General features: G+C 39.6%; 1 protein-coding gene across 13 annotated transcripts in view; it reads left to right on the top strand.

Annotated features, from left to right (window-relative positions):
• The window catches only part of ZBTB20 (zinc finger and BTB domain containing 20), a 502,030-nt gene that overhangs the window by 259,472 nt on the left and 223,065 nt on the right, over positions 1–19,493 (top strand). The window contains exon 1 of one of the 13 annotated variants that reach the window (XM_027878840.1): positions 9,395–10,559. The exons of the other annotated variants lie outside the window; for them this stretch is intronic. The gene's annotated coding sequence lies outside the window, so the exon portion shown is untranslated. Of the gene's footprint in view, positions 1–9,394; positions 10,560–19,493 lie in introns of those variants that run through there. 13 annotated transcript variants of the gene reach the window in all.

Below are 19,493 nucleotides of genomic sequence, written 5' to 3'. Positions count from 1 at the left end.
GAACAACGGATTGTCAGGGGAGACATTTTTTGTGTGGATTCACTTAGAAGTTCTGTCCCCCAGTGTGGTTCTCCAGCTGCCCCTGTCATATCCTCCGTTGTTGTTTATCCAACTTTTAATAATTTCCTTTTCATGCTAGAAAGGGCCACATAATTTTCTCTCTGTGTGTGCATGTATTTGTATCTACTTCATGTTTTTTTATTTCTTTCAATTCGTAACATACAAAATATATAGGAAAAGGCATCCATTGCACTAAATACACTTATTATTTATGCATGTTTTATATTTTTGGCCTAAATTTCATTAAATGCCTAAGATTTTTGTGCACCTCCATTTTAAGAGCTCTATTAGTTGTTAAGGTATCTCTTAATCACTTCACATCATGACTAATTTTTGGAAGAGACAAAGGGATACGTAGGTTACACCTGCTTCTCTGTAGAAAAAAATGGAGGGGAGCCTTGTTGGGATTACTAGAAGAGATAGAGACTATGGATATTTTTCTATGTAATCAAAAGAAAGAGTATCACTTAATATATTACCTACAGCATTGCTTCCCACACCTGGGTATCAGCTATGTTTTCTGGATCACCAAATCTACTTCGAGATATCAGTGTAATACTCAAGTGGCTCTGGCTGAATTATTTTGGTTTCAAGTCATCTCTGTTTCTGATGGGAAATCAGGCCTGGCCTGAAACCAGACAGAGATGGTGTGAAACTGCGCAGCTTAATTTGCTGTATTAACATAAGCTTTCACCTAAACTTGTTGAGATCAGAGCAAGGCTTGCCTTTACAGCAGTGTGCACAGATATGAGGGTGGAAAATTGCTCAGAGAAACTGTCATTCAAGTTCTCTGGATAGAGTAGGAATGTTGTTTATTCCCCTTTCCCCTTGAAATAACAATGACACCTTTACCTGTAGTAAAAGGAACAAAAGGACGCAGTGGAGAGAAGGTCCCTCCAGTCATGACTTTGGTTTTGACAGTTTAAGAATTGGCTACCATTCTAAAAAAAAAAAAGAAAAGGGATTACTTGCAAATAATCAGGTACTACAACACTGGTTGGGAAAAGGGGGACCAAGAAAAGTGGAGAAAAACAGTGGAGGACGTTAGAAAGCGCAGCCCTTGCCCCACTGCAGTGAGCAGGAGATTTGTTGCCATCTTTCTTTCAGTTCTGCATCCCTAAAAAAAAAAAGAAAAAGAAAAAAAAAATGGCCAGAACTTGTAACATGCACTTAAGAGGAAAACCAAACAGCGTACCAGCCTGAAACACTTAAGCCCTGGGCTGTCTCCTACTTTGCCACCACTCTCCCAGAGGATCCTGGGGAAGCAGCATGCTCTGCCTCCCACGGGCAGTGACATGAAGGCACTAGGGGTGGAGAGGAGCTCAGGCACGATGGTAACAGTAGCCTTCCAAAGAAGTTAAATAGATGCCAAGGATTGATTGATCTGAAGGTGGAAATTGTGAATCTGTGATGAAAATGGTTCCTCATACTGGGATCTGTTGTGTGGGCTCCAGATATCTGCCTGACTGTGAGCTGCTGCACAGCTTTTCTTTCTCTGTTTTGTTTAAAATTTACACCAAAGTGTTTGTAGTATAATAGTGATCTTTTTCTTTCTTGCATTTAGACAAGTGTAATCTATATATTGTATTTGTAAAATAAGGATTTTACACGCATGAGGGACATCCATCTGTGTTACATAAACATAGGTACATTTTGGTTTCCTTCTCCTTTTCTTCCCATGTTTATGCTGCACAAAGAAGTTATTAAAGCAGATACAGTTATGGAGTTTTTAGCTTTAATCTGCACAAGTTTTTTAAACCTTTTGTCACATTATAACATACTTAACTGCTGCTTTAATGGCAAAGAGGAATTCTGTGGCTGCAAGCGAAAGAATATAAGAGGTACAGTAACTTTCCTGTGAGAAGAATACGAGAATATTCACTGACAGAGGAACTATGAGGAACAATTATCTCAAGCTGTGTCTTTGACAATGCTGTCAGATTTTCCACTTCCATGAGCACAGCTGGGCATGTGGTGCCAAGGGTGAGAAATTCCACAGTGGATGGGGGCAGAGTGCATTGGGTGCTGGCCTGGCTGGCAGTGTTAGAAGTCAGGAGCTGGAGCTGGAAAGAAAAGAAAAATGACTTTCTACAGCTTTGAGACTGTAAGATGAAAAAAAAATCACAAAAAAACCCCAGTTTGGATTGTAAGCAAAGAGTCTTTCCAAAAGGCCTGTTCCCAGACTGCAGCTCCTCAGAAGCTGAGTTTGATCTTGGGGTTCAGGTTCTTAATATATCTGTACTGCCTTCTAAGACATTTTCTCCTCTACTTCCAGTTAAAGATTTGATTTTGAGCAAATTTTCAGCTTACTTATATATCGTTTGAGAGTTTAGTGGTTGGTTTATTTATTTGTTGGATTTTCTGTATCACTGGTACTTTAGGGTTTTTTGTGGTTTGGGTTTCTTGTGTTGGTGTTTGGGATTTTTTTGGTGGGGGATGGTGGTCTAATGGGGTTGCTCTTTGTAATCTGTAACTGAATCTGGGAGTTCTGGAGGATAAGGAAGTGATGCAGGTCATACTCTGGTGGGCGCTGAAGTTCTGAGGTCCGTTTGGATTTAGTTTTAGCCACACCTGGTTTCATTGGGGTCATCCAAGGATATTGACACTCTGACTTAAAAGTATAACAGTGTATTAGCTAGACTTCAAGGTGATGAAGTTGATTGCATCCAGAAAGGCAAACAGTTGAAGAGGTTCTGAACAATCAAGAGGAGACAATGAATTCCTCATTTGCTAGTGCTCCAAGGGCTAGAGATTGTTTCTCTTGTACACATCTCGTTTTGTATGTTGTTTGAAATTGAAAATGGTATAGGCATATGTTATTCCCTCTGTTTTGAGCACTATTTGCTGTTCTACATAACTTGTAGGATTTCTAGCTATTTAAGGATGGTTTACCGAACACTTGAGTTTGATAATCTTTGTGACTCCATCTGAAAGATAACCTTCTTAAATTATCATATAGATTGCTTGTTACATCAGATTGCCTTGACTTTTACCTACTGCCTTGTCTTAGTGTTTGGAAGGAATGGTGTCTTTTATTGTTCTTTGTATGAGTTGTTTCATAGAGCTGTTCCCTGGCCTACCTCTTTAATGTTTTCTAATTTCTCTGTTGAAAACTTGGGAATTCTGGATAATTCCCCAATCAGGCAGACAGCTCAAATAATGGACCCCAAAATGTAGGCTGTTAATTATTTTTCAGCGCAACTGCAATGTAATGTGTGACAACGGAGCTTTTTGGTAACAAGTGAAATAGTTTTGGACATACTGAAGACTAGAGTGATTAGCACTTAAATAACACCACGCTTCTGAGGATATCAAAGCACTTCATAGCATTTAATGAAGGAGGCTTTCCTTACATACCCAAAGGATGTACTTCACTGCCTCTAGCTCTTCTCATAGGGAAGTGAGGAAACTGGTTCAGGGAGAGGTGAGGGACAAGGCAAAGTTATAATTAGTGGCTGTATTGTCTGATGAGGATCTCAGTCAAACACAGACCAAAAGACTGCATTTTAGGGCTTTGCATGAACCCTAGAGTGTCCCATTCACAGCAGGGAATTTCTGCAGCAGCTACTGCCTTACTGGGCTCCACACAACCTGACAAGAAGGTGACTCTGGGGGGAGAAAGCCCTGCTGCAGGCTCATGCAATGGCTAAAGAGAGAATAGAAAATATGAACACCTTGTAAAACCATGGGTGGATAGCTGGTTATGGACAGAGAGGTTGGAGGAATGCAAGAGCAAGGGAGAAAGCAAATGAGACAGTGCGTGTTTGAGGGGGAGAATTAGTGCACGTGTGAGCCCAAGAAATAATGGGCAAAGGAGAGAAAGATGTGGAATACAATCATATTTGCTTTCAGCTACTGGAACACAGAAACTCATTTGGTTTCCTTTGTAATCAGCACTGAAAAAACAAGTGGTTTTGTTGTTAATGCTCAACTCTGAAAAAACAAGTTCTCTACATGTGTTTTGCAACACCTTTGAACTGGACACATGTAACAAGTATCACCATGTGGTGGCCTAACAGGATTATTTTGGGACAATGGTCAACTTGAATTTTTTAGCCTTTATGAGGAGAGGGTTGAGGCCATTGGCTCGTGGTTGCTCTGGCTAATTGTTTTAGTAATTTAAGAATACTACAGTGTGAACATCTTCCCTGTGTGCTCAGCCTATCCATGAGAAAAGGATATCAGACCCCACAGTCAATCTTAAATTCCTTTGTACATAGGTACAACTGTTTTGCTGTGATGTTTTTCCTTAATTATTACAGTAAATATGAACTTTAAGTTGTATAAAGTCTTAATGTGTTGTGTTTTTCTTTTTCACTTTGGCTTCAGCAGTATTTTTAGATCCATGAAGGATCTAAAAGAGAAGAGATTTGTTTTTAAATTTTGAGAGAAACCCCTCTAGGCATAGAAATACAGGATTAAATTTGCTTTCTGGGCATTAACATAGCCTTAAAGCAGGCAAAGTGGGCATGAAGGGTGATAGCTGTGTTTGACTCTTAGGATTGATTTTGCTATATTAGGCAAGCTACCTTTTAAATTCAGCATTCCGGTCTTAGGAAGAGTCAGGGAGGAAGGCAGATATCTCCTGACATGTATGTGTGTGTGACATTTAAAAATTGTCTTACTTGAAAAATACCATCACGGTTACAATTTATTCACTGCTGAAGCATACATACAGTTGAGAAAGGTCTGTGCTGATTAATGAGACAATTATACACATTAATACCAGAGTAATCAGACCTCATACTTTTAAGACACCAACATAAAGACACAAATACATTTTTTAAAAGCTTTATTCTATCTCTAGTTGTCATTGGCTAGCTTGGGTGAGATGTACGTAATGATAATTGGACTTAATAGTACTAAAGCACTGTCACTCAAGTCCCATGCATTACTAATTAAGAAAACAATGATTTGAAAGATTTAACCAAGCCCATGAAGGAACTTCCTGGTTGGCAGATGACACAGGACTGCCACCATTCAGACCCATGCCATGAGTTCTCAGCTGTTATGTCCTGGATCCTGAATCCAGGTGCAACATGAAAAGTCTGCCAAAAAATTTTATCCTGTTTTAGGGATCCATATTTTGTGGCATCCTGGATACATTTTCCTGCTCTTTTTGGAAACTCTGGCTCTCATTTAGGTGCATGACTCTGACATAAGATGATGCTAATGTGAAATAATGAGTTTTATCAGAGGTTTGACTATGAGCAAACAAATATACATTGAAGTCCCACTACTGCAATCAGACAGCAAAAAAGTACTTATGAAAGCTCACGCGTTTACTGTATAAAACACATTTCCAGGCAGAAGAATAATATGTTTCTTTAATTCTTCCCATAGTAGAAGGGGTGGTCCTTGGCCTACTTTCATCCTGTCTCTGTACTGCAAAATGGATTAACCTTGAGCATGTAGTATTTGCAGCTGAGTTGGAAGGCACTCTCATTTAATGCTGAAGATCCCTAGTGTTTGTCGTCTAAGGAATTCTTGTGCACAAATTTTGCGTTTAGTTTTGAATATCAGGTTGTACCACCATTCTTGGCTTTAGAACACCTCCGTGGCTCCTCACCAGCTCTTGAGAGGCCTTTTGGCTGTATGTTTTATTATTTGTATTTATTATTTTCTGTCTTCTTGCAGTTTTCTTTTAAAAACATAGACAGAGCAGACTCGCTGCTGTTGACTCTGTGACCTGCTTCCCATTTCAGCCCCCACCTGCTTAAAAAGTTTAGTAGTTGGCAGAATGTCTCCTGGGACTGATGTCTGAGCAATGGACCATTAAAAAGCAAAATGAAATGTAAAATTCCTTTTTGCTCATGTGTCAGGAGCTCTGGATCTGCAAGTGTACACTTGCTTTGCTGATCACTGAACCTCGGGAAGGGAGAAAAGAGGAGGACTCTTTTTCAAACCAAAATGGCCTACTGGAAGTCAAAAACCCATCTTGCTTGCTGTATTAGCTAGTAAGACTACAAGCGAAAAATAGCTTTTTTTTTTGTTCTTCATAAAAATACATTGAAATGTCAGGAAGAAACTAAGTAGTTTAGTGAGGAGTGAGTGGTGCAGGCTATGGGTTTTAATTTGGTTTTATTATCAACTGACTGTGTGACTTTGATCATGTGTCTTAGTTTTTCCCTGCATTAAGTGAAGACTGGAAAAACATGTACTGTAGTTTTTGATGTTACACTTTATTTATATAGATTCCAAGAGACCCCGCAGTGGTTTAGGTGCTGTCCGCCTGTTATGGAAGTGCCACGTAGACTTTAACAACTTAGTTTAGCTAAACTCTGACAGGTAGAAACTTCATTATTCTAACTTTCCCCACAGCTAGCTTCTCCCATCAAAAGCAAACCTCTACTTTAAAGCCTCAGTGAAATAACAGCACATTTCTGGATATCTGAAAAGGCTCAAATGTAGCGGAATGAAATTATTAACGATGTATTCCCTCACAGCAAACAGATTTGTGGTCTCCTGTAATTAAGCAACACAGAAGTAGTACTTGTCACCTTCCCTTTAGAAAAAGTCGAAATAACCACCACACAATGTTAGGCAGTTTTCTCCAAAATTAAAGTTTTATTGTTGAATCCTTGCAAGTCTTATATTAGCAAAAACATATGTTTTATTTTCTTAGATGTTAATACAGCTTTTTGTTTGCATTTAAATGTTCTTGTGGAGTGTTTATTCCACTCCCAAGGAAGAACATTGTTCACACATGAAAATCTGTAAATGAAACCAACTTGAAACAAAAGTAAAGCCAGGACATCTGTTTTAATATCCCAGAGAGTAAACCAGCTGTGTGTATATATATAATATATACATGATAGTAGTAGATGTTAAATTAGATTTTAAGAATTTGTTTCAGCTTAATAGCCTAAAATGTTATTAGTAACATAGATAAGGAAATTACTTAATGAAAAATATATGATTTTTAACCTGACAGTGTCCCTCTTAATTAAGTTATGAGATCCTTAGATGAATGATGTTATAAAAGTGCAGTGTGTAGCTTCTATTATTTATAAGACAATGCCAAAGAGCTAGCTCAAACCGATTAAAGCAAGGAAAATCTCACTGAAACTTGCCATTCTGAGCAAGTGAATGCTGAATATTTCTCGAGAATTCATACAGCTCTAGCATCTCAAACATAGTACCCAGCTAGTTCTTTTTGATGCAGGAATTGCACATTTTGGGGAAATAATGATAATAATGTTACATTAGTGAAAATATGATGTTCGCAGGTTTTGAAATGTGAACAAAAATCCAAGTATTTCAGTTGTGGTGATCGATAAAATTTAAATTAGAATTCCGGGTATCCTCACCTACCTTACAAAGTCAGCCCTCCAGTGAAATTTTGGGGGTTTTTATAAAAATCTTCAAATATTCATATTAGGCAGCTAACTGAGTTCCGCTGTTAAAGACCCCTGTGAGGCTTATTTCTACTTGCCAAGAACTGGTCCAGGTTTATCTACCCTTCAGCACAGCAAGCAGTGTAGACCCACAGACCTTTAATCTACGGGTCTCCTAACTGTGATAGTACAAAATTTTAGTCTTTAGCTGTACTGGGGCGTGTGAGCACTTTAAGTTCAGCGCAGGGCTGAGGAGGGATGATGTATGATGCACAGCAGGGCCGAGCTGGCACAGGGCACCGCTGAATCATTTCCGTCCCTCACTGTGAGGACCAGGGAGGCCAATATTAGCAACTCACTCGGCGTCCCAGCTGCAAGCTCAGCTCAGCCCAGTTGTGCAGTAAAACAGCAGGATCCTTGAGAGAGTTTGTGATCTCCAACTTGTGAATTGCTTTTGGAGGTCCCGTAACTCATATCTTTCTTTGTCTGTGGAATGTGTCTTGTGGCTTTCAGCCGTGTAGAGATTAGGTACGGTGCCTACCTGATCTTAAAGGCAGGAAGGTTAGTTGCTCTTGATCTAAGAGAATTAAAAGGGTAAATATTGGGTTTGTTGGTGGTTAACTTATTGTTAGTGATTTTTTACCTCTGCCAGTTATTTTACCAATTAGGTACTTTAGTTATTAAATTACCTACAATTTAAGCAAGTAAAAAATCTGAAATCCCAGATACATGGAAATAAATGTGTTCTTTCTGGGTCCATGGGTTTATCCTAAATATCCAAATCACTGAGTTACAATTGATTAATATCTCTGACTTCCTCTTTCCTATGCTTACCACTCTTGAGGGCTGTAATTTCAATCAAACTGCATGCAGCACAAGCAGGCTATAGAGAACTTGTAACATCTTTGAAACTTTTTTTTCTACTCTGCCTTCAGAAAAATCCTAAGCAACACAAATAATTAAGTAGTCAATTTGAAAGGCTTGATTCTGGGAATATTGTTGAAGCAGTCAAAATATGAAATTGCTAAGCAGATCTTTAAGAAAATACATGTAATATCTTAACATGATTATAATTTTAAGCTAATTTTCTATAGTGGTTCAAGCTATAACCCCTAGAACTGATAGACTAAAATCATGTCTTGTACTGATCATGCTTGGCATGGAAAATGAACGTTCACAAGGCTTCGGCTTAGATTAACCATGCACCACAGATGTGTTCAATGAGCCTGTTTCCTGTTTTGCTGTATAAGCCCCCCCCAGTCCAATCCTTTAGAGACATTTTTATCTGCTAATAAGCATAATTGCAGTCATTCCTGCTGTCATTTATAAAATTATAAGACATTTATTTAGTCAGTTGTAGTGTTTAAGGCTGCTAGGTTTCCCTGTCCAGACTTGAAGCTCTGCTGGCTAGTGTTTCTTTAAGACTTCAGTGGTACACCTGGTGTCTACATTCTTTCTCCAGTAGCTCTGTGATGAGCCACTTACTATGTAGAGGTCTGCACCAGATAAGCAAAATATTCTGCTTCTCACTTCTATCTGCTTTATACCACTTGTGGTTGCACAGAGATGATCCAGTTTTCCTCTGAGTCTTGCAGATTGTGAGTGTAGACCGTGAAGCCAGGAAGGTTTCAGCATCTCTGTGAGAAGAAATGCAGGTCCAAGGGGATTAAAGCAGAGAAATGGGGTGTGTGATGTCTTGCAAATTGGGTGAGACTGTTTCAGAGGAGTGGAAATGTGCTGAGGAGGCTGCCATAATTGTCACATCTTACCACAGAAGCATATAGAATGGTTTGGGTTGAAACAGTCCTTAAAGATCATCTATTTCCAACTGCCCTGTCATGGACAGGGACACCTTCCACTAGACCAGGGTGCTCAAAGCTGCTCAAAACTTGCTGCTTGTGGTAGCTTATTAGGCTACCTTTAACTTCAGGCATCATTTCTTGTGTTAACCATTTGAACACTTTTTTTTTTTTTTTTTCCCCTTCTGCCATGTTTTTAAACTGCAAATAATGAAAACAGTTTGAGGAATACATCTGGAGATTGGGATTTCTGTATTTATTCTTATGTTACATACAAGGTGTCTGACACTCAGGTCCAGTTCCCTATTTCAAGAGTTGAGCACATCTTCTTAAGTCAGTAGGAGTTTTGCCATTGACTTGAATTTAAATTGTTGAAAGGACTGTTGTTTTGAGGTATAACTAAAAGTTTTGGAGAAAACACATCTGTTAGCCAGACATTGCTTCAAAATCCTGAATTTAGTAGAAAGTTTTGAAGGCTTTGTGGGAAATAATGGACTGCTCTGGGGAACTGCAGAGTATTCAGATTAATCATCTAGTCAGAAGTTTGTGGGTTTAAGGACTCTTCAGTATAGAAACGCTGGAATCACGAGCTAAACGTTATGGTACATCATTTGGTTCTACTAAAAAAGTATATCATCCTTTTAACTTGTGAAATCCTGTCGTATAAAGATCTGTCAAAGTAAAATAGTTCAGGCGGGGCAACATTGGTGAAAACTGTGACTGTTACTAATTTCACCCCGACTGGTGTTTGTTCCATGCAACTGCTGTTTCTTCTTCCTTATTCATATTATAGTTGATTTTTTTGTTTGTTTGTTTATCCACATGAATAGACAAGCTCATGAAATGGTCTCAAGCAGCAAATGGCTTTGGAAGTCAGATAAAGTGAACTAATCTCCAGTTTATAAACGTATGGGGAATGCTGAAAGGACAAATGCTTCAGCAAGCAACTTTAAAGAGGAATTGGGATGTGGAGTTTCTGAAGGAAAGGAATTGGAGGTGACAGAGCACAATACAGCCTGAGCATAATGACACACTGAGTAGAGAAATTTAATTACATAAAGAGGGATAATAGATGAATCAACTAGAAAAACCAGAGAGAGCAGGGAGAAAAGAAAGAGAAAAGAACCATATGACTGTAGGAAAACAAAACAGAGAACTTTGCAGTATCTTACTAACCAGCGTTTGAAACTGAAGAGGGTATATGAAATTTTTAAAAACTCATTTGTTTCTTAGGCTGCCAGGGGAAGGAGACTGCAAGGGAAGAAGTTCCTCTGCTCTCATATGCCTCAAACTGCTTCAAAGGTCTGCCCGGTGTGATAAATAGTGCAAAGCCCTTTGTGATCTCTGGATGAAAGTCACGATAGTAAGTCCAAAAAATCATTCGAAGGCCAAGTTCAGCAATCCTTAGCCCTGATTCAGGCAAAACTGCCATTGTTTCACACATGAGTGTCTGGAAAACAGAGGATACAGGGGCACTGAGCCAACTGTTCTTTTTTTCTTCATCTTCCTTTTTTTTTTTTATTTATTGTAAGGAAAAAGAAAAAAAAAAGCTGAATGGCTTTTCAAAGTGAAGAAAATTGTGAGAAAGAAAGGGAGGGGGCCACCCACTTGTGGTGGCCTGTTAAGGCTGATCAGATCCTCCCCTTCTTCGTTCCACCTGTCCCCAATCTGCCTTATACTTTGTATCATTTGAGCCCAGTCTTTCAGCCCAAAAGGAGAGCTTTGCAGAAAGTTATGGGCAAACAGTCTGAATAGAAACTGTTCTGCAAAATTAATTTCAGCATTTGCAGTTAAGTGCAAAGCAGTAGCAAAGCAGTGGGAAGAACTGGGTGCTCAGCAGAGAGAGACCAGGTACAAATGCTGTGATAGTTAAATGGATTCGAATTTGAATTAGACACCTTTTTAGCATCTTAAAAGAAACAGTCTCACCTCTGGTTTAGGATGTATCCTTTTTTTTTTCCCCCTCTCTCTTTTTCCCCCCCCCCGTGGCCTGTGTGTACAATGAAATCATAATCAAAGCAAAGCAAAGCAGCTATGGTTCTCCTAAGGGCTATATTGAAATCAGTGAAGCATCTTCGTGATCTATTGTTCTTAAAAGTGTTCACACTGAGTCACTTCCTCAGCATCTTCTTCTTGCAGTTCAGGGTAGAATTTCACCTCAGGTTTCAGTGATTGTTTGGGAGGCTGGGAAGGGATTATGGCTGCTTTCCTTTTCCTTGGGAGTAAGTTTTCCTAGTTCTGGTAACTTTTACAATTACTAAGTAATAAGAAAGGCAGTTATTTGGGTGCCATTCCTTTTAAGTGTTGAAGCCACTGTGAGTTTGGAAGAGCTCAGCAGAATGCCTAACACATTGCAGAGACAGGCTTCACGCTGTGCTTCACAGGCAGTCTTAACTCAGGCAAACTCGTACTGAAGTCAGCTGAGGTTTTCCCTGAGTGAGAAATGAGTTAAAAACTGAGGCAGTATCCTGATCTTTTACCCAGGCACAACTCCAACAGCTTTAGAAGAGTTGCTTTTGACTTACAGCATTGTAACAAAGATCAGAATCTGGGCTTCAGTAAAGACTTCGGCATTTGGCCCCAGTCCTGTAAAGCCCTTTATTAATTTATTTATTTATTAAAATGGACAAATGCTTTGACTTTAATAACCCTTACCTCAAAGTTCACTTGAAAGAAAACTAATAAGACTTTTTATTGAAAAGGAAAAAAAAAAGAGAAGTTTAGCTATGGTCAGCCAGGGTGGGAAATTCCATTGTGGCTGCAAGCCCATGGCAGGTAGAGTGGAATTTAATGAAGGAAACTGCTGTGTTTTTGTGTCTTTCTGTATGTTTTTCCTTTAAAACCAAGAGCTGGGCAGGCTTCCCATTTGACCTGATGTGACCCAAGCAAATTGCTTCTTATATAAAAACAACTGCAGACTTGGAGAATGTGAAAATGCACTGTATCCTTTTTCCAACTCAGGGAAAATGAAAGCCTGAGAAACAGGACGGCCCTGTCAATACTCGTTGAGCAAAACTATCACTCAAGCCCTATAAAGAGAGATTAGAACAGGCTTCCTTATGCCAGAGGGATTCATTATAAGTTAGATCTCTTTAGGTGTTTTTTTTTTAAAGAGCCACACTTACCGTCAGTTGGAGAAAAATCCATTTTTCAGATTTTTTTTTTTTTTTTTTTTTGTGGAGGGAGGAGAAAAAGTAGTGCTCGTAAAGGAGGAGAAAGAGCGAAGGGAAGAAAGAGGTTTTAACTAACGCACCCAAATGAGAAGAAATAAATTGATAATTGTTAAAATTCAGGCAAAAAGCCCAACTTTCAGCTTTTGCTGTAACTTGGGAGAGCACAGGCACAGGGATTCAGGGTGTGTCTACTGATATTGTATTCAGATGTGTTGCCTTGGCATGTGTACTGACGGATTTACTTAAAAAACAAAGCAAAAAAAAAAGGCATTGTGTGCTCGTGAAATGACTTCATAAAATCCTTCCCTTTATGAATTATTTTGATCACAGGGCTTGTTGTTTAAATTTCTAAAGTACTGTGCTTTTTTTTTTTTAATTGCCTTCTTTTCAGAACTGTCTGTTCTTGAGTTGGCACCTTCCGCATAGCAGCATGCAGAGATTAAAGGAGAGGGGAGGGAGGGGAGGTGTGGAGGCTTTCATCAGACCAAGGGGGTGACGTGGTGCATAAGAAAACTCACATCTTCTGTTGGTCACCCCCAAAACGAACCTCAACCATTCTTCTCCCTTATAGGCATGTTTAATCTGCAGCACCTACTCTGAGGAGAGACAAGCAAACACTCGGACTGTCACATGCTGCCATGTTACAGGAGACAGAATAGACTTTTGTTTGCTGTGTCTTGCTTAAAATGGAGGTGAAGAGTTTCCTACACAGGAAAGCAAGATATGGTAATGCTTTCCAGATTCAGTGAGGCCTACTTTTCAAAAACTCAGGTTTTGCTTATGCTCCGTGGACTTCTGACTATTGCTGGAGGTTTATTCCTGCTGTGGCTCATGAGTGCAGCTGATGGACACGATGAGAACTCCCAGCATTGCACACTAAACGGACAACGTGTAGAACGAAACTACTGTTTTGCTCCAGACATAGTGTTAAGGATCTCCAAAGTCAGTAGTAGTTACTTCCACAAGATCAGCATTCACAATCACCAGCCTTCATATCCTGTATTTATCCAGAGGTTGCAATGGAATTTTCAGACTAAGCATGAAACCTAGGGTTTAGGAGAGCAGAGGTTCACTGGCTATGTCTTCTTTTTCTTTGCTGGGGACCATTCACAAGGTCCTTATTATACTTCTTCTTACTTGATAGAGTCTGATGTGAGGTAGTACTTGTGACAGCCCCCCAGGACTATTTCTGCTTATGTAAAGGAGGAGGTCAGAATAGTACTGACCTGAAAAGGGCTGTAAGCTTTTTATGGTAAGGTTGTGTTTATAACATTAGGATTTCCAAAGAAAGGTGGTATTTCTGTCAGGAATGCTTGTATTTTCAGAAGGTGGTGCATTGTTTCATGAGCCTGGCACTGATTTGAGGATAGGATTAATAGATTTGCATTGTATGTATTGAGTTTTTGGGTCTCTTCTCATTGCCCTGTCTACTGAGCAAATAGATGACAGCTGCACATATAAATGGGTGTAAGGTAACAGCAAACAGTGATTCAGGTTTCTAGATTATGTCAGAAGGGATGCTGATTCCATGGGAGCAAAGAAGCCTTGTTTGGCTGACGGCATGCAGTGTTAGAGCTTTGCCTTAGTCTTTAATGGTAAGACCAGTTGTCCCTCACCCAGCCCACTGAGCTGGAAGACAGGGATGGTGAGCTGAAGGAAGCCCTCATAACCCAAGAAGAAACGTAGTTAGCGCCTTGCTACACCACTTGGACCCACATAAGTCTGTGGGCCAGATGAAATCCACCCAAATTACACAGTGGGTGTACTGACTGAAGTGCTCACAGAGCCACTTTTCATCATGTATCAGCAGTCCTGATAGGGGAGATCCCAGTTAACTGGAGGTTGGCCAGTGTGATACCCATCTACAGGAAGGGCTGGAAGGAGACTCCAAGAAAATACAGGTCTGTCAGTCTGACCTCAGTGTAGGGGAAGGTTACGGATGCAACAAATCATCTTGAGTGCCATCACATGGCACCTACAGGACAGTTGGCGTATCAGGCCCAACCAGCATGGGTTTAGGAAAGGCAGGTCCTGCTCAATCAACCTGATAACTTTCTTTGACAGGGTGACCGCCTTGTGGATGAGGGAAGGGCTATGGATGTTGTTTACCTGGACTTTAGTAAAGCCTTTTACACCGTCTCCTACAGCATTTTCCTGGAGAAACTGTCCTGACCTGGACAGGTGCACTGTTCACTGGATAAAAAAAAAAAAGCTATCTGGATTGCCTGTCCCAGAGAGTGGTGAGGAATTGAATTACATCCAGCTGGTGGTCAGTCACTAGTGGGATTTCCCAGGGCTCAGTATTGGGGCCAAGCCTGCTTATCTTCATTGACAATCAAGTGTGCCCTCAGTCAGTTTGCAAACAACACCAAGTTGGGCGAGGAATTTTGGAAGGTAAGAAGGCAAGAGGGCTCTACAGAGGGATCTGGACAGGCTGGATCTATGGGCTAAGGCCAATTGTATGAAGTTCAACAAGCCCAAGTGCCAGGTCCTGCGCTTGGGTCACAACGGCCCCATGAAGTGCTACAGGCTGGCGGTGACTGGAAAACTGCCAGGCATAAAAGAATGTGGGGTTGCTGGTTGACAGCAGCTGCACATGAGCCAGCAGTGTGCCCAAGTGGCCAAGAATGCCAACAGCTTCCTGGCTTGTATCAGCAATAGCATGGCCAGCAGGACCAGGGATGCGATTGTCTCCCTGTACTTGGCATTGATGAGGCCACACCTCAAATCCTGTGTTCAGTTTTGTGCCCCTCACTACAACAAAAACTTTAAAGTGCTGGAGGGTCTCCAGAGGAGGTCAATGGAGCTGGTGAAAAGTCTGCAGCATGAGTCTTATGAAGAGTGGCTGAGGGAGCTGGAGGTGTTTAGCCCGGAGAAAAGGAGGCTTGGGAGAGAATTTATCGCTCTCTGCAATAGCCTGAAAGGAGGTTATGGCTAGATGGGTGTCAGCCTCTCCTCCCAGGTAACAAGCAGTAGGGCAAGAAATGGCCTCAAGTTGCACCAAGGGAGGCTTAGAATGGATATTAGGAAAAAAATCTCCATTAAAGGGCTGTCAAGCCCTGGAACAGGCTGCCCAGGGAAGTGATGTAGTTAGAAGACATGTATGTGACACTTGGGAATATGGTTTAGTGGTGGGCTTGGCAGTGCTGGGTTAACGGTTGAACTCAGTGATTTTAAAATCTTTTCCAACCTAAATGATTCTATGTTTTGTTTTCTGCATGGAATTTTTCTGCAGGTAGCATAGCTTCCAGGTCCTGTTAGGCTTGTTTTTAACTGTGTACAGGAAAGATACAAAGAGAAAAATAGTGGAAACCCTATTATCTTACTCTAGAGAATTTTCTTCATAATATAGACATGCTTTGTTCCCATAAATTCTTTTCCATAGCCTAATAGATTATTCTGATACATAGAAATAAGATGTATCTAGAAATCTTCTGTTTACTACAGGTCTTTTTCCTTTCTAGATCAGACATCATTCTCATCTCTAGAACTGCACTTAATCCATTAATTTAGTAGCTGATGAATTATTTCTTTTAAATTTGATTTCCTGTTGCTTTTGTAATTTTTTTGTGATCCACTATCTACACAAATGTTTTCTAGCCTGGACTCTTTGTGTAGCATCTAATGTAAAGTGCTACATACACATCAGCAAAATGTTGTGACATTCTTATTGTGTAACTTTGGAGAGAATGCCTACTTCAGGAGCTGTTACATACAGTAATTTCTGTGGACTATATCTTTTCTTAAAGAAAATGAAATAAGTAATGTGCACTGGTTTTAAGTTAGTCCTAATGCTACTTATGGTTGTTTAGAAAGACATAATTTCAGCAGTAAAATGCAGTGCCTAGCCTTCCAATCAGTCTTTTTGTATCATTTTACTAGAGAAAGTATTTGGCAGAGTTAGGAGAACAGTTTAGGTGTGTGGATGTCTTCCTGAGGTTTAAAAGTGAAGCACTGTAAGGTGTTTGCATTTTTGACAATGGACTTCAGAACTGTTTTGAATTCCAGCAAAAGGCCTAAGGAAATTACTAAAATGAGGTCAAAGTGCATTTGGCAGGTCAGGGAAGAAATCCTTTTGTATGTCAGTTCTTCCAGTTTGGGCGGACTGTCACAGGACCATGTCCTAATATGTCATCTGTTATTCGAGTAAGATAAATTCTCAGCAGCTTTTTTTAGCCCATACTCTTTTATAGATATCAGAGGGAAATTTTCCCGAGAAAGAAGCAAGTAGTGCTTCAGGTTTTAATTTTTATGTTCCTGGTCTTGACCATGTATGTGACCAGATTTCTGAGTGAAAGGCAGGACAAAAGGAAGATATTACTGTATGAAAAGCAGATGAAGGAATTTCTAGTTTAAAAATCCAAATTAAGGTATCAGCAGGAGATTTGCAGCCTGTTTAGACTGTTTCTAATTTGTACAAGCCCATGTGGACCTATTTCTTTTTCATCTAATGGCAAACCCAGAACTTTCATTGGCCTCAGTGCAATTACTGTTACAGCTCCAGGAACTTTCCCAACAACCCTACACCAAAACCCATTTGCCTAAGTGGGAATGCTTCCAGTAACACCTGTGTGCCCCGGTCTGGGCTGCATATGCAGGTAATTCTGAGCTGAGTCTATCAAAAAATAGTCTGTGTTCTTGTTTAAAGAACGTGTAATATAAAATAGATGTTCTGGTCAATAGTAGTTTTTTGATGTAAAAAGTAGTAAGAACATGAAAAGCCACCAATAAGAATTATAAAAATTACATTATGTGTACTGCAATTTGCAATATACGATGGCTCAGAAAGATTTGTTTCTTCTGGAATTTGAGAATGTCACTGATTTTGGGATATCTCAGTTCTGCTGGGAACTGCATTTGTAAATATTGCAATATTTACCTTACATATGCATTCTATGTTATATATTTGTTATATTTTCAGAGCAGTAATATAAACCCTCGTATTAGTATTTTGAATTTTGGTAGGTTTTTTTACCTGAAAAAATTCTGATGGAACTTATAAACTCTTGTGAATACTTGTAACTGCATACTATTGAAGTCTGTGACTAGTCCTGTAGGACTAAAAGTTCAGGGGAATAGCTAACCAGCTCTAAGCTAAGTATATGAGTGCATGTTTTCATAATCAGGGCTTTAAATTTTTAAAGAGACTGCACAGGAATCTTATCATCTAGTTCAAAAAAAACAGGACCTCCTTTTGGAATAAGAAACAAGAGCATTACTAACCTAAAATAGAGAGGGAGAAGTTAAACTGTTGAAACTGCAAAATGGATTGAAATGAGAAAATTGTATTTACCAGTTTGGAATCTGACAAGTGCACTTAAAATACTCTTATTTTTTTCTTTCTTATTCACAGAGTTGCAGGATTTCGGCTAGGTCTAAAGTCAAAATAAATATGATGCCTCACTCAAGAACTTACCTCCTTTATTTAAGAATTCATATAAAGCATTCAGTGGGGTTGAGTGGTATTTTATTTGGTTAAATTAGGGTTTGAGGTTTGTAAAGTTTTAACTTGGTCCCCTTTTGAGAATGATTTAAGACAGGAATGCTATAATCATCCAGTTATATGAGGCTGGAGCAGGTGCTGGGTATGGAAAAATATTTTTTTCTCCTTCCATCTGTTCTCTGAAGAACTATTTGATTCTTCTTGCAGGAATCTGTTAAAAGCTTTTCCTAAGGTTTCCCTGTAGGCAGTCAATTCACTGCAGAACCCCACAGGCAGTGCCTTTGGATGTACTGGGAGTAACTTGTACACAAGCTCGTCCTTCTTTTCTTGGTGGAATGAGAGAAACAGGAGAGTATGCTTAGGGATCCTCTCTGTACCTTTCTTTTGAGTGCAGCAGAGATTGGACAAACTGAAGAGTAGCTTCATAATCCATTTCTTCTAATGGGAATAGCATTACTCTCTGTTGTATTTAAAATGATGAAGGGAATTGGGTTGCTTTCCCTTCTATATGAGCATCTCTTCATTATTCCAGTTTCTTTTTTTTTTGAATATCCAAAAAAAAAAAAAAAAACGAAAGTGAAACCACCTTGAAGATGTGTAACTTGCTATGGTTTCTGCTTCTGAATCAAGCCAATTTGAATTTATCAGGGTAGATGTCCTGTTGTTCATCAAATAAGTTGTGCTGCATTCCTTACTACTTTGTTTGTCTTTGTGACAGGGCTCCCCAGATGTCTGAGGTTTGACATATTTTTTAAACTCAGGATCATATTCTCTTCTTAGTGCAGATTTCTTCACAATACTTCTACTAATATTATTTGGATTCATACATAAATCCTTTTTGTAGATACAGAGGAAGGAAAACGAAATATTTTGGTCTTCTCATGTGTATACTGAGGCTGTCATCAGACGAGAAGGCAGAAAAGAGTACCAGTTTATAGCAGAGGAATTCTCCCAACACACACCTCCCCTGCAGGAAAACAGGAGCATGTGCACACAGGAAAATTCTGACAAGTTTGGTGTGAGTTGGAATTTAAACTTCCTCCAAGCTCTGAAGTTCAGAAATCCAGCATTTGGGTCTAACCCACCAGTGTTTTGTGAGCTGGCAGAGCCAAAGTGCAGCTAAGAGTAAAAATTCTTCCTGCTTAACTTTGGAAACCCGAAAGTCAGGATTTTAGATTTTTCTCTAAAACAAATCAAGATAAATGAGCCCTTCCAAAGTGTGAATTATTCCCCTCCTTTGATAGTCCTGTTATGATAGGACAGATTCCTCTTTATAGGTGCCTGTCTCTATCCACTAGTTAGCAAGGGTATCTGGCTAAATGCAGGCTTTACAGATAGCTACAATAAGTGAGTTGAACACTATCCAGTATTGCCACACTTGGATGTGCTAAAAAAAATGATAGCAGGTCTTCTTCATTTCTAATTTGAGCTTTCCAGTTGGGTTTTCTGTGAGCTGATATTGATTTACTGAAATGGACCTTTAATTCAGACAGTGATCAGGCTCACAGCATAAGTGTTAATGCAGGAAAATCTTACCTATTTCCAAAGTGCTTAAATTTTTTTTGTTACCCTTTATTTCCAAATGACCTGGTATCTCAACTAAATCACTGAAGGGAAGGAGAATATTCTGGGAAGGTATGACAGGAGGCTTGCTTTGGTTTTATACCTTTTCTTCGAGACG

Source organism: Empidonax traillii, unplaced genomic scaffold (genome assembly GCF_003031625.1).
Source record: "Empidonax traillii isolate 1590-97213 ecotype Southwest subspecies unplaced genomic scaffold, ASM303162v1 scaffold46:size3806547, whole genome shotgun sequence".
Taxonomy (NCBI): Eukaryota; Metazoa; Chordata; class Aves; order Passeriformes; family Tyrannidae; genus Empidonax; species Empidonax traillii.
The sequence above is the reverse complement of the archived record's forward strand: the minus strand, read 5'-3'. Positions and strand labels throughout refer to the sequence as shown.